At 42.3% G+C, this 14,992-nt stretch overlaps 1 protein-coding gene across 1 annotated transcript in view; it reads left to right on the top strand.

Moving 5' to 3' along the window:
• The window catches only part of DNAJC11 (DnaJ heat shock protein family (Hsp40) member C11), a 66,020-nt gene that overhangs the window by 30,302 nt on the left and 20,726 nt on the right, over nt 1-14,992 (top strand). The window lies entirely within an intron of this gene.

The following is a 14,992-nucleotide window of genomic DNA, read 5'->3' as shown; positions in this document are numbered from 1 at the left end:
ATTGTTGCTAGGCTTTATTACCAGAAGGCAGATCTAAAATAGTTCAGTGCTGGTGGTTTTTTAAAGTAATAACATACAAAATTGGGTAGAAGAAAATTTTGTTTATTTTGTCTCAGAGTGGTATCTTCTGGAAAGCAACTCCATGGAAAGCAAAGCTTCTGCTGCTGACTCGCAGAGGAGTGTTCTGAACCGTGTGGAAGGAAGACAAAACCAATCCCATGGTTCTTCCAGAAGCTAAGGAGACACCCCAACAGAAATACAGGCTAGCTCTCTGAGACCTTGTCCTCTAGTCATGCTGCCCAAGCCCTTGACATGTGACACTTAGAGGACAGTATCAGGGAAAGGACAGCCACCTCACCACACATTGAGGCAGCAGGATTTCTTCCCACCAGTTAGGATATGGAGAGCCAGATAATACAGAAGGTTTGGAACATTTCCAAACTGTTTTAAGCAGGGGCCCATGCTTTCATCATCCCAGGACAACAGTGCCATGAACACCAGTCACCAGGCTGTTTTGGCGGTGATGAGGTGACTGTCTTTAACTCAGTTGAGTCCCCGATGGAGTTCGAGTTGTGTAACCCAGTGCTGCGCCTGAGTTTGAGAGTTACTTTCCAGCCCTGCATGTGATATCTTTTTCCTTTGATCTGTTAGAGAAGCAAATTATTCTGAGTGCTGCCTCAGCCCTGTGGCAAATAGGCTGTCTTGGTCAAATTGAGATGCCAGTTGTACTGAATGGCTAATTGAACGAGGCCCAGTGTTCCTGTTCAACTGTGTTAAGGAGACTCAGTGGCCAGACTCCATCAGTGTGGCCAGAATGGCCTGGCAGGCAGTCTGAAAATCTTCTAAAGAAAAAGAACAAATGCTAGCTTACAACTAGGCAGCATGATAATATGAACTTCTGATCAAATACCTTCCAGAAAATGGATTTTTTAGAGACCCCTACAGCATTTAATGGACTATATATTCAGAAAACTCCCATCTATTTGAATCCTACATTTCGAAGTATATTTGTAAACGCCAACACTTCTTCTTTCCACCCACCCTCCCCTTCAGCAGATGATGGCTTCAGTAGTACAGAGTTATCTTTTGGTCAGATGGAGGTAGAGAATTGAAATACTGGCTGAACTGATGCAGGGAGTGTGTGAGATAATTGGGAGAGTTGATAGTCTCTGAGGTGCCTTGAACTGTGCTAGTGGATTCCCTTCTTGAATCTCCCAGCCAGTGCTCAGGGCCAGTACACTGTGAGGAGGTCTGGTTTGAAAGATGAGTGCTGGCACATGGAGGTGAGGGTCGAGGAGATGGGGTGGGAGCCTGGTAGGAGCAGGCTTTGCTTTGGTATCTTTGCTGTTCTGGCTGGAGTTTTGCTGTATTCAGAGCAGTGAAGGGGAAAGAGAACATCACAGTAGCCTGAGCCTCTGTGTCCTATGATAAAATTGGCCATCTGGGCATGTACAGTGATTGCTTATTGGGATTCTATGGAAATGTGTCTCCGGGCCATGTTTCTGTCGAATGAGGGAGCACAGCTGTGACCATTTCACGCAAGCATGCAAGTTACTGTAAAATTCCCAATACTTTGCTACTTCCATAAACTGCTTCCAAATAAATAAGACATTTTCTACCCAGAAATACTGAGTGATAACCAGATGTTGGCTATGTAGCATTTTGAGGAGAGATTTTGAGCTGGATCTTTCATTCCATTTCCGAATGTTTTGCTTTTCAAGATAAGCAGAAATGTTTGGAACATTCTTATCCTAAGAAGAAAGAGGTGATCTCCTCTTTAAGACCACAGAGAGAAGGACACTTTTGACGATCATTGGGCTCAGCACTGGCCTGTCACCCTGACTCCCACAAAGGATCACAGCTTTTAGGGGATTGGCAAACTAGATAACATTGTGATACTGCCATCTGAAACTTGGCTGGATAATTCTCTCCATTTTCATCAATAAGAGTTTGTTGGGTAGGGATTTTCTGGTCGGATGTATGTACCAAGAACAGGCAAAAAGTTCAAGTGGGGAAGATCGTAGGTTAGAAATACTGACTCTGGGCCGGCCCGGTGGCTTAGCGGTTAAGTGCGTGCGCTCCGCTGCTGGCTGCCCGGGTTCGGATCCCGGGTGCGCACCGACACACCACTTCTCCGGCCATGCTGAGGCCGCGTCCCACATACAGCAACTAGAAGGATGTGCAGCTATGACATACAACTATCTACTGGGGCTTTGGGGGGAAAATAAATAAATAAATAAAATCTTAAAAAAAAAAAAAAAAGAAAAGAAATACTGACTCTGACCCAGTGATGCACGACAGAGCAAACCATGGGACCTATGTCTAGTTTTCTCATTTGTAAAATGAGGACATCTCTCCTAACTACCACACCAAGTTGTTAAATGATTAAAAAAATAGGAAGTAGATGTTAATTTATTAGAGAAAGACAAGCCTGCTAAATAAATGCAAAGTGGTACTAGTACTAAGGTGAGGTTAAGAACTAAATTTTGTTTTAGTTTTTCATTTGGCACTGCGTGGGAAATACTTGGCTTGGTCAGTGGGGGTGGGTTTGTGTGGGGTCTATCAATTAGGATTTGAAAATGGCCCTCTGACAACACCATCAGCCTTCTCCTGCGGTTCCAATGCTGTTCCAGTGTGGCCAGCCACCTGTGAGTCATGGTTTGTGTGAACTGAGCTTTGGAAAGCACTGTGGGATGCAGAAGGAATGAGTGGAATCCCTAGCTCTGGTGTGTGTTCAGCCAATGGAATGCATGTGTGCATGCACACATACGCACATACGCAGGAGGCAGCGTGGTAGACCTTTCCACTTGGAGTCAAGAGTCCTGAATCAGGATTCGGATTCCACCCTCCAGTTCTGTGCCATGGGTCAGGTCACTCCTCCAGCCTTCGCTCAGTTTCTTCCTGTGTGAAATGGGAGGTTTACCAGGAGGCCCACTGCTTGGGGTCGAAAGACCCCAAGTCCCTAAAGTTCTTAGTGTAATTGCCTCTGTTTTCTGTCTTTGCTGTGTGGGAGTAAATTCCTGTGTATTTCTTGCTAGAAAACACCAAGCTCAGGTTGCTGGGGTCCTAGGGTCTCCAGGGCCCTCCACATTGAGCCAGTGTAGGGGAAGGAATTTATGGCTGGACAGATGATGAGGTTCATCCACATCCAAGTGTGTGACTGGAATCTAACTGGACCACTCTGGCCATCTTCCCTTTGTCTTTAAGATCTCTTTTGTTTGCATAATCCATCTACATTTCTTGCCTTTTAGAGACTAAGATCATATAATAGCCTTGTTCTACGCTGTGTTCACTTCATATTGATTATTTTAATTCCTTTCTTTTGTTAATACCCATAAATCTTGTCTCTCTTTGGACCGCAGCCACTTTGAGAGTCTGAAGATGACGAGATCTCAGACAGCGTCACTGGACTTTATTACTGCCTTCTTAATGAACTTGTTCAGATCCCACGTGAAGCACAGTGTTAAGTTGAGGATTGTTTGAGGGGCTTGCTTGTCTCTGAGGTATCCACTGCCTTCTTTTTTGACCCTGTTATGTAACAGTTCATGGAGATTGTTACATTATTTCCTGGACTGTTCTGTTCTCCTTTCAGTGTTACAGAGGTTGACATAAACTACCTGGGGAGACCTCCTTTCTGATTTTAGAGAGGCCAACTTGTCGGTGTGGTTCCTGTAATAGCTTAAAAACACGATTCAGCTTTATCAGAAAAAAAAATTTTAATAATGTATCAATGAAGACATACAACCAATAAAATATTTTTAAATCCCAAAATGTTTTCATCAAGATGTATGAGTACATTACTCAATTACTTTTAAAGGATTTTTTAAAAGATTTGTTTTGGTTGCCATGGCTAATGATTATAGCCATCGGAATGAGCCTGTGGTTATGACTTCAGTCTGTTCTGTGGAAATGATTCTGATGTCATAAACTGACTCGACTTGGCTGACAGGGTAATTGTGCAGAGAAAAGCTGTTGGAACCCGTGTATTTGTTGTGCTCAGTGTCAGGAAGGGGCGATTTACCGTATGCAGAAATGTGCTGCTATTGAATTTGAAGAAATTGGGAAGTTGTATAAGGAGAAGGGATCAAGTCTGGGAAAGTGCTGTTATATAAAGCGGAGTCTTTGGAGAAGAGAAGAGGTGGCTGACTGTAGAAGGCATAGAGAAAGCTGTTTAAGTGGGTACTAGTTGGAGGACTGTTCCACGCCATCCCTTCAGAATAATTACTTATAAATAAGATGTCAAAATTAAAGACTAGTGTTTATACAGGAGAAGGTGTGGGGTGGGGGGAGGAATTGTTGCTAGAAACCCTGGTAAGTTTGATCCTCCATAACATTGGAGAATACAGGTTTCAGCTTGATCTCAGATAGAGTCTGTGGAGACTGTCTCACAAGAGCCACCATGGGCTCACCAGCTATAAAACAGGCAGATTTCACATTACCTCTTAATGTAATTGCCTCTTTTGGTGGAATTTTAAATTAGTAAATTGTTACTATTGAGATTACAGTTGACAGAAATTTCTCACATTATCCTTACAGCCAGATAAAAAAATATAATCGTGAAAATAATTCAGAATGGAACATTCCTGGCTGAATGAACAACTGATTCTACTCAAAGATGGTTGATTAATGAATCATTTCCAACCTGATGAGAAGCTTCTCATCATGGGAGAAAGGGTTAACTAACTTAGAATTTTTATGAGTGATGTCAATGAAAATGTGTTTGTCACATTCACAGGTGTCCCAAGGCAGAAGGACAAAACCAAGGTTCTGAAAGATCTCAGTGAAGTAGAATGGAAGGGATAAACGTGCTAGCTAAGAGAAGGGGAGACAGAAAAAATGGTGGTCATTAATTGACTCACTGGCTTAATATTAGCATATTTTATATAATTTAGCATATTTTGTTAGTTGGAGGTGGGTGTGGTAAAGATGATTCATTTATTCACAAAGTGATTTAAATTTGGTGTCTATAAGGAGCAAGGTACTGTTCCAGATGTGGACATGCAGCAGAGAATAATGTGAACGAGACTCTGCCTTTTCATGAAGCTTAGCATTCTAGTTGAGAGAGCCAGATAATATGAAATAAACACATACATAAATTATATACTATATTAGAAGATGATAATGCTGTGTCAGGAAAGTAGATTCAGGGTAAGGTGAGAGGGCTGCAATTTTAAATAGGGTGGTCAGGCCTCACTGAGAAAGTGACACTGGGCCGGCCCCGTGGCTTAGCGGTTAAGTGCACGCGCTCCGCTGCTGGCAGCCCGGGTTCGCGTCCCGGGCGCACACCGACGCACTGCTTCTCCGGCCATGCTGAGGCTGCGTCCCACATACAGCAACTAGAAGGATGTGCAACTATAACGTACAACTACCTACTGGGGCTTTGGGGGAAAAAATAAATAAATAAAAATTATTTTAAAAAAAAAAGAAAAGAAAGTGACATTGGAACAAAGATGAGAACGAGAGAAGAGTTATCCATGTGGATATCCGGGGAGGAGCCTTCCAGATGGAAGGAAGAGCCAGTGCAAAGGGGAAGTAGGTCTGGTAGGTTCAAGGCATAGGAGAGGCCAGTGTGTCTGGAACAGTGATGAAGGAAATTAGTAGGAGTTGAGGTCAAAGAGGTACATCTTCCATTTCCCTAATAAGAAGCAGCGACTGATCTTAATTTGTGACTGTTCAAGAGAACAGAACTAACAGCAGGAGGATGGTTTTGGCTTGGTATAAAAAACACTGAACAAGGTGGGCTGCTGAGGATTAATGGAAACTGCGCTTTTAATCACTATCTCATCTTGAACACGATGTGGCAAGGACCTACATCTTCCAAGAGGCAGCAGAAGTGGAGTGGGGAGTATCATTGAGATAAAAATAAGTTTTTCAGGGGCCGGCCCCGTGGCGTAGCGATTAAGTGCGCGTGCTCCGCTGCTGGCGGCCCAGGTTCAGATCCCGGGCGCACACCAAGGCACCGCTTGTCAGGCCATGCTGTGGCGGCGTCCCATATAAAGTGGAGGAAGATAGGCACAGATGTTAGCCCAGGGCCAGTCTTCCTCAGCAAAAACAAGAAGATTGGCATGGATGTTAGCTCAGGGCTGATCTTCCTCACAAAAAAAAAAATAATAATAAGTTTTCCAGGCTGTTCACAGAGCCAGTCCGTGAGTGGGTTCTGGGCCATCATATAATGCTCCTGTCTGGGCTGGAGTACCTTTGGATCGATGATGTCTAGTGGCTGCCGAGAAGAGGCTGGGCCCCGTCTCCTACTCCAGGCCATGCCTGTGAGTAATGGTGTCATTTGGTTATGTTGGATCCTCCTGATCATCTGATACTTATGGGTACAAGAAGTCTACTAATTTTTAAATATGCATATAAGACCTTTTTGAGATATTAATAGTTTTTAAGCAGCCTCTATTTTTGAAGTCTAAGGTGTGTGAACATCATAGAGTGTACTTACACAAGCCTAGATGATATATATAGCCTACTACACACCTAGGCTAATGGTACTAATCTTATGGGACTATTGTCATATCCGCTGTCCGTCATTGACAGCGCATGACTGTATGTGTAAATAGTTTAGAAAGGCATAGAGTTACTAGACTTAGTTAAAAAACAGTCACCCTCCCCACCCCTCCTTTCGACTCCTGACACCTGTTCCCTGGAGGCGGCCACTCCCACCTCTCTGAGCTCTTTCTTCTGAAATTTCTAAGTGGCATATTTACATTGTTCTTTCTTTGTTTTTTCAGTTTTAGTAATTATCTATTGACCTCCTGCCAGGAAAGATAAGGATATAGTTCCCCAGCATGGTATATGTTTTTCATTCCACCCGAGGTAGTTATAATAACCATTTTGGGTTAAATTAATATTCACTGTATAAATGCTCAGCTGAGCCAGATAGTATTCCATGATTACCTGGCCTTTCTTTTTTATGTGTGTGAGGAAGATTAGCCTTGAGCTAACATCTATTGCCAATCCCCCGCTTTTTGCTGAGGAAGATTAGCCCTGAGCTAACATCCATGCCCATCTTCCTCTACTTTATATGGGACGCCGCCATAGCATGGCTTGATAAGCAGTGCGTAGGTCCGCACCCAGGATCCAAACCTGCAAACCCCCGCCACTAAAGCAGAGTGCAGGGACTTAACCACTACACCTCTGGGCCGGCCCCTACCTGACCTTTCTTAATATGCTTTTTCCTCTGTGGTGTTAGTAATTGTCTCATTTGGTTCCTTTTGATTAGTTTTCTATAAATCTGTCACTAATTTGTTTCCAAACTCTGTCAGAACTGAAACTTTCCTCAGTTTCATCAGATACCGTAGGCCTAGAAATTCCTAGGAAGGTGCAGGGTAGGGCTTTGGTCCTTGAGCTCTAGAGATAGATGCCCTGGGTTCAAATCCTGTCTCTGCCACTTACCTTAGGACCTTGAGCAAGATCCCACCTCTCTGTTCCTCACTTTCTTGTGTGTGTGAGGAGATTGGCCCTGAGCTAACATCTATTGCCAATCTTCCTCTTTTTTTTTTTTTTTTTTTTTGCTGAGGAAAATTGGCCCTGAGCTAACATCTGTGCCCATCTTCCTCTATTTTGTATATGGGATGCCGCCACAGCATGGCTTGATGAGCAGTGTGTTGGTCCGCACCCAGGATTCGAACCTGCGAACCTCGGGCTGCTGAAGCAGAACACGCAAACTTAACCACTACACCACTGGGCCGGCCCCTGTTCCTCGGTTCCTTCATCTGTGAAGTGGAGATTGTTGATGAAAGGATTACGTGGAATAATACATGTCAAATAGAAGCGTTCCTGACACACAGTAGGCATTCATAAATGTTATTTTTTATTATTAATGAAAAGTCTCTTATTTTTCTAAGGATATTACTTAACAGATTTCTTGCCATTTTCTTTGGCATTTGTCTTCTCTGCTTTCTGGCGGTTTTTGATCTTTACTTAGTTTCAGACTTCTGTGTTGGAGGTGTTCCTCAAATGTCTGACAGTCTGGGCTATCTGCTCATGAAGAGTGAGGCAGTAAGGCTGAGTGGATGCTCCATGTACGTGGCAGGGCTCGTCACTGATGAACTTAACTCTGGGGCGTTTGGCTGGAGACTCCCCACCATGGTTAATGTCTAAAGGCCATTTCTAATCAACAGGTGACTTCCTCTTGAGAGGAAGCCTCCAGTCCACCGCCTGGCTGCCAGCAGCCTTGTTGCTGAGTTGGGTAGGAAGTTCGGGAAATGACTATCCAGTGTGTAGAGTTTCACTTCACCCTTGTTTCCAGTACGTGCCCCACTCCTCCCCAGCTGTACCTGGAATGCCTTCACTTGATTTCTCCAAAGAACAAGCCTCTGTCACTTGTCTCCTCAGTGAGTGGGAGTTCTCCCGACTCCTGGTCCCCCCAGTTCCTGAGCTGGCAGACACTTGGATTTCAGCTTTCTCTGCTGAATCAGTTAGTATCTGTCCCTCCAACTCTGTGAACTGCAGCTTCTTCATTTTAAGGACTATCAGAAATGGAGAGCAGATTCGGGATAGCCATAGGTCGGGGAAAGGGGGAGGAGGGGACGGAAAGGAGGTGGGTGTGGTTATAAAAGGGCAACACAGGGGATCCTTGTGGTAATGGAAATGTTCTGTATCTCGACTGTGGTGGTGGATACATGAACCCATATACGTGATAAAATTTTATAGAATTATATACACGTACCACAAATGAAAAAATAAATAAAACTGAGGAAATCTGAATAAGATCATTGGATTGTATCAGTGTCACTATCCTGGTTGTGATATTGAACTACAGTTTTGCAGGACGTTATTGGGGGAAATGAGGTACATGGGATCTCTCATTAATTTCTTACAGCTTCTTGTGAATCTACAATTATCTCAATGAAGTTTTCAGTTAAAAAAAGACTATCCAAAGCCAGTAGGTTAACGCAACTATATCACAATAATCTGTTTGCCTATTAAAAATGCAGATTCTCAGGCCCTACCTCAGAGCAGCTGAATAGTAGGAATCTGTCAGGCCGCTACCTGGGAATCTGTATTTCATCAGGCTCCCCAGGGAATTCAGATGGGTGGCTGAATTCAAGAACTGAATTTGCAGTGCTCTGCAGATGAGCAAATAAAATGATATCTTTTTTACCGTGCTTATTTCTATTTAATGGTTAAAGAAAAAAAGGTTGACTTATGACTGGAGTGTTTGGTAGTCCAGGAAGATGGTGGTCCAGTGGGGTTGCAGTTTATAGGTTGGAGTAGATACTTAAAAGGTGATCTCTTCAGCTTCCTCTCGTGTTGAGCTCCTTGAACCTTTGAATCTTAGCAGTTGTGATTTTTGAGTAGCTCAAAACTTGAGAAATTAAGTAAATTAGATTCTTTTGACAACTTGTTACACTCTTATTACTGTGACCTGATTGTTTGAAGATAGTATGAAACTGTGGGGTGTGTTCCCCATAGAGTCTAGTTAGCTCTAGTGTAAGGGGAAAAGCTGCGCCATACTATTGATTGAATCTTTCAGCTCCAAAAAAGGTCACAGAGGTCTCACTTGAGGCTGTATAGCTGCTGGTTGTCCTGCTGACAGTTTTTCCATGGTATCATCATTGTAGGTAAAGGATTGTACATAACTTTTCGTGGTTGTCATCTTTTTCTACTCTGATAGCAGAATTAGGAGCCCTGGAACAAGGGTCAGCAAACGGGCCTGCCGCCTGTTTTTGTCCAGCCCATGAGCTAAGAATGGTTTTTATTACATTTTTAATGGTTTTTAAGGAATCAAAAGAAGAATATTTTGTGACACATAAAAATGATATGAAATTCAGATTTCCATGTCCATAAATAAAGTTTTATTGGAACACAGCAAAGCTCGCTCATTTCTGTATTACCTATGGCTGTTTGCACTGCAGTAGCAGAGTTGAGTAGTTTCAACAGTAGTTGCCCACAAAGCCTAAAATACTATCAGGCCCTGTATAGAGTTTGATGACCTTGCTCTAGAAAAGTAAGGTGACAATGTGTATTTTCCTTTGTAAACTCTTTTTATTTGAAAAATGTGATTTAATAACAATTTAATAATAAAAGGACATGAACCTGCATATATTCAATTAGAAGTTGTTGGGAAAAATCTAACCCATTAATTTATCCAGGATTAGATTTCTGTTTATCTTTTTTTTCTTTGATCCTTCTTGATCTTCTGTCAGAATTCAAATCTGACTTTCCTTCCTCTCAGAGTTGTGACTTCTCGTTCTATAAAAGCATATTATCTTGAAAGCGAAAATGAATTGTAAGTTACAGACAAACTCCTGTTTGGCACGTAGAGAAGAAATCTATCTAGTTCCGGTATTGTGACAAGTCCATATTCAAAAGATTATTTCCTTGAAATGGAAGAAGAGCGGAATACAGGCGTCTGAACCACTCTCTAAAATTAAAGACATGTCCTTGTAAACTCAGAATGACTTGATCAGTCATTCTCTGGGACAGTTCCATCTGGCATGGTTGGCACTTGAGCCTAACATTCTCCTCTGCTCTCTTGACTCTTCTCGGTTAGTCTTCCATAGACTTGGATCAGCACCAACAGCTGTTGAGTCTCCAAAGTCACTGGCTCGTTGGAGTTTTTGGTTATTTTGGCCTTGTTTAAAAGAAACAAGAAAATGGTTGAAAAAGTGATGACTTGAGCAATATTTTTAAATTTCTAAAGGTTTCTCTACCCTCTGGTGAATCAGTTGATTGTCAGTGTTGAGTTAACACAAATATTTATCATTTACAAAGTTTTTTTGGGGGGGTTGACCCCGTGGCCTAGTGGCTAAGTTTGCGCGTTCCGCTTCAGCGGCCCAGGCTTCGCTGGTTCAGATCCTGGGCACGGACCCACTCACTGCTCAGCAAGCCATGCTGAGGTGGTGTCCCGTATAGGAGAACTAGAAGGATGTACAACTATGATACACAACTATTTACTGGGCCTTTGGGGAGGGGGGGGGGAAAAAAAGGAAGATTGGCAACAGATGTTAGCGCAGGGCCAATCTTCCTAAAAACAAAAAGTTTTCTTTTGGGAAAGGAAATAAAACCATATTTCACATTATTCTGGAAGTTTTGGCCAATATAATTAGACAAATAACAAAAGAGAGGTAAATATTGAAAGAGCTAATTATTTGCATATGAATGCCTGTCTTTAAAGAACCAACTGAAAACTGTCAGGACTAATGAGTTGAATGAGGTGGCCAATTACGAAACATATAGACATACATCATCAGTTTCTGCCATTGCTACCATCGTCATCTCTTCATGGATTATGTAGTGGCCTCTCCTGACTGCTCCCCCTGCTTCCCTCCGTGCCCCAGCACAGCAGCCAGCGTGAGCCTGTGGAGTTCAGGTCAGACCAGGTCATTCTGCTTGAAACGCTCCAGTGGCTTTGCCATCATTCGTTGTAAGCCAGCGTCCATAGAGTGGCCTGTAGACAGAGTGACCATGTAATTCATCATCCAAACCAGGACATTTTTGGGAGTGAAAGGGGTGCTTAAAATAATTAAAATTATATAATTTTTGATATATTTATTGACCAACACTGGTTTTATTATATTGGAGAACCTATGAAAAGGCTTATCAAAAACTATTTACAGAATATTTCCTTTAAAAATATAGACCTGTGTACATTAAAACAAATTTTTAAAATTATATTGATTATGTGAACAGTAAAAGTAGCGGAAGCAGAATCATTGTTTTTGCCATACATTCACATACTTTGATCAGTTTATCAGTTATATTTGTCTCCGGATATTGTGTGTTCTGGTTATGTATTGCTGCATAACAAACCTCTCTGAAACCTAGCGGCTTGCAGGAACAATTTGATTTTCTCTCATGGTTCTGTGGGTTGACTGGACTCAGCTGGATGGTTCTCACATGGGGTCTCCTCATGGAATTGCAGTGTAACAGCAGCTGGATCTTGTCATGTGGAAGACGGTGTTTGCACTCACAGGCCTCTCCTGCACCTCAGCTGGGGTGGCTGGTACAGCTGAGGATGGCCTGGCATCTCGCCCATGCAGCCTCTCCCCCTGGCGAGCTTGGGTTTCCTCACAACATCACCATCTCAGGGCAGTTGGGTTGTAACATATTAGCCAGCTTCCCCAGAAAGCACATTCCAGAGATCTAGACGAAGCTGCAAGGCTTCTCATGACCTTCTCGTGACCTAGCCTTGAGGTCTCCACTGTCATGTCCACTGCATTCTGCTGGACAAAAACCAAGTGCCCAGTCCAGTGTGGAATCAGGGAGAGGACGCTGTGCAAGGATGGGATGGCGGCAGGCGTGACTCACCAGAAGGCCTCCTGTGCGCTCTCACTTCCACACTGTCACCCCTATGTTTCTGAAGACTGTACTTGCCGTGTCTTTTTTTCTTTCATAACATTGCTGCCATCTTCATAAAAGTTGCATTTATATTTAGTAAATTTGAATTTTTTGACATATTTAATTGATTCTTCTCTGTATATCATATTATTCTTAATTGAGAAAATACTCTCTCAATTCTGAATTTCTTCATTTTGGAACTAAGTATTGGCCTAAGTATTTTCCCTATTTCATTTTGGCCTAAGTATTTTCCCAAGTATTGTCTTTTGCCTCCATTCAGAGTATATTTCTTTGACAAATTTTTTAACGAATTGTCTTTATTTATGATCTTTTGAATGCTTCCTCAAATTTAGATGTCCCAAGACTATAGGCAGGTCTTTTCGATTTTATTCCATTCCAGGGCAGATATTTAAATAATTGATTAATTAAAAATGACAGCTTCACCAAAAGATTCCTACCAAAAATTGAGATATCCAAAATGCCATTATAGAATTTCAAAATGAAATAAACTGAGCTCTTACCCTTTTATTTGTTCTGTTTTTCCCTCCTCAAGAGATCCATTTCTGGGTATTCTTGGTTACATGCTTTATTTTCAGTGATTGCAATTTCTTAAATATTTTAAAAGCTGCAGGGTTTATTATGCTCCAGTTCTATGAAGGCCCAGACGTTCCTAATACACAATTTGTAATGCGCTACCATGCTGCAGATTATTTTGTATTGAGAGTCAGCTTCACAAAAAATTATTCTGTTACTCTGTGAATGTACAGAAATATTTGTACAATTTGACAAGGATAGCTTTATTTTCCATGGGTAGAATTACCACAGCTTGGTTTTTTTTGGTTTTGTTTTTGTTTTTGTGAGGAAGATCAGCCCTGAGCTGACATCCGTGCTAACCCTCCTCTTTTTGCTGAGGAAGACTGGCTCTGAGCTAACATCTATTGCCAGTCCTCCTCCTTTTTTTCCCCCAAAGCCCCGGTAGATAGCTGTATGTCATAGCTGCACATCCTTCTAGTTGCTGGATGTGGGACGCGGCCTCAGCATGGCCAGAGAAGCGGTGCGTCGGTGCACGCCTGGGATCTGAACCCGGGCCACCAGTAGCGGAGCACACGCACTTAACCGCTAAGCCACGGGGCCGGCCCCCCACAGCTTGTTTTAACACAATTATGCATTATGTGTGCACTATAACTAATTCTAAGACTATTTCTGCTCCATGGATTTCTGGATTTAATAACACTTTTACCGTGATGCTGTACTTCACCAAAATTGGTATTTGAGTATCACCACAAAGAAACAATTTCACATTCAATGTGGAACTTTTTTTTTTTGTGAGGAAGATTGTCCCTGAGCTAACATCTGCCAATCCTCCTGTTTTTTTTGTGTGTGTTTTTTTGTTTTTTTGTTTTTTTGTGTTTTTTTTTTTTTTTGCTGAGGAAGACTGGCCCTGAGCTAACGTCCGTGCCCATCTTCCTCCACTTTATATGGGATGCCACCACAGCATGGCTTGACAAGCGGTGCGTTGGTGCACACCCGGGATCCAAACGGCGAACCCTGGGCCGCCACAGCGGAGTGCACACGCTTAACTGCTTGCGCCACCAGGCTGGCCCCTCAATGTGGAACTTTTTGACTGAGTTTACAGTAGCATTAACAATAATGTCAGGTGTTTTGCCTTCAAAAAATCAAATGATAATTAAGCTTAGCTTAACTGATTTTCTGTTTGAAGCATGTGGTTGACGCTAATATAAAACTGGCACATTAGCAAGTGTGAGTTTCTTCTGCTAATGGAAACAGCTGTTGCTTTATCTCTCATGTGTGCATTACAAACCTTGGAGTGGAAAAATGAGTGAAATTAGCGTAGTAGACAGACTTCCAGTGGATCTAAATGAAAAGTCCTCTTCCACAGTTAGATGTAGATGCTGCTACAGCCTCACTTTTGGGCATGGTCTTCTTGAAAGAATGACTATTGAAGAAGATGCTTGTGCTTCATTGCCGGATATGAGAGTTACAATTTTCCAGTGGTCAGGGTTGGCACTATGGATGGTCAATGCCGAAGAACATTTTATACAAGTTACAAATTTATCAGCTTTCTGAGAAAATGGAGATTTAGTACTTAATTTTTTTCATTAAACATACACTATATTTAATCTCATTGCTGCCTGAAGTTTATCAAAAAAGAAAGTATTACCCCCTCCCAAAAAAAAACCTTGTAGATTTTTATCAGGAGTTGCCAAATTCAGCCCACTGCCTGTTTTTGTATGACCTGTGAGCTAAGAATGGTTTTTACATTTTTAAATGCTCAGACACAATCAAAAGAACAACAATATTTTGAGACATGAAAATTCTATGAAATTTAGATTTCAGTGTTAATGAACAGATTTTTATTGGAAGAAAGTCAGGCCTAGTCATTTACTGGATAGTCTGGCTGCTTTCCCCTATAAGAGCAGAGTCGAATTGCAACAGAGACCGTATGGCCCACAACATCTAAAATATTTACTGTGGCCCTTCACAGAAAATGTGTGCAACTCCTGATTTAGACCATTCAGTAGATGAGAAAAAACACCACCAAGAAGGTTCATACTGCTCTCTAATTCCTTCTCCTACGGGACCTGCTCACCTCTGTTTCCCACACATGTTCACACACACCTAGAGTTTCCATGAACATGGCTGAACAGTTGCTTGACAGCTTCATACATGTCACAGGCCAAGGCAC

The sequence above is a fragment of the Diceros bicornis genome, chromosome 13 (genome assembly GCF_020826845.1).
Source record: "Diceros bicornis minor isolate mBicDic1 chromosome 13, mDicBic1.mat.cur, whole genome shotgun sequence".
NCBI classification, from domain to species: domain Eukaryota; kingdom Metazoa; phylum Chordata; class Mammalia; order Perissodactyla; family Rhinocerotidae; genus Diceros; species Diceros bicornis.
The sequence above is the reverse complement of the archived record's forward strand: the minus strand, read 5'-3'. Positions and strand labels throughout refer to the sequence as shown.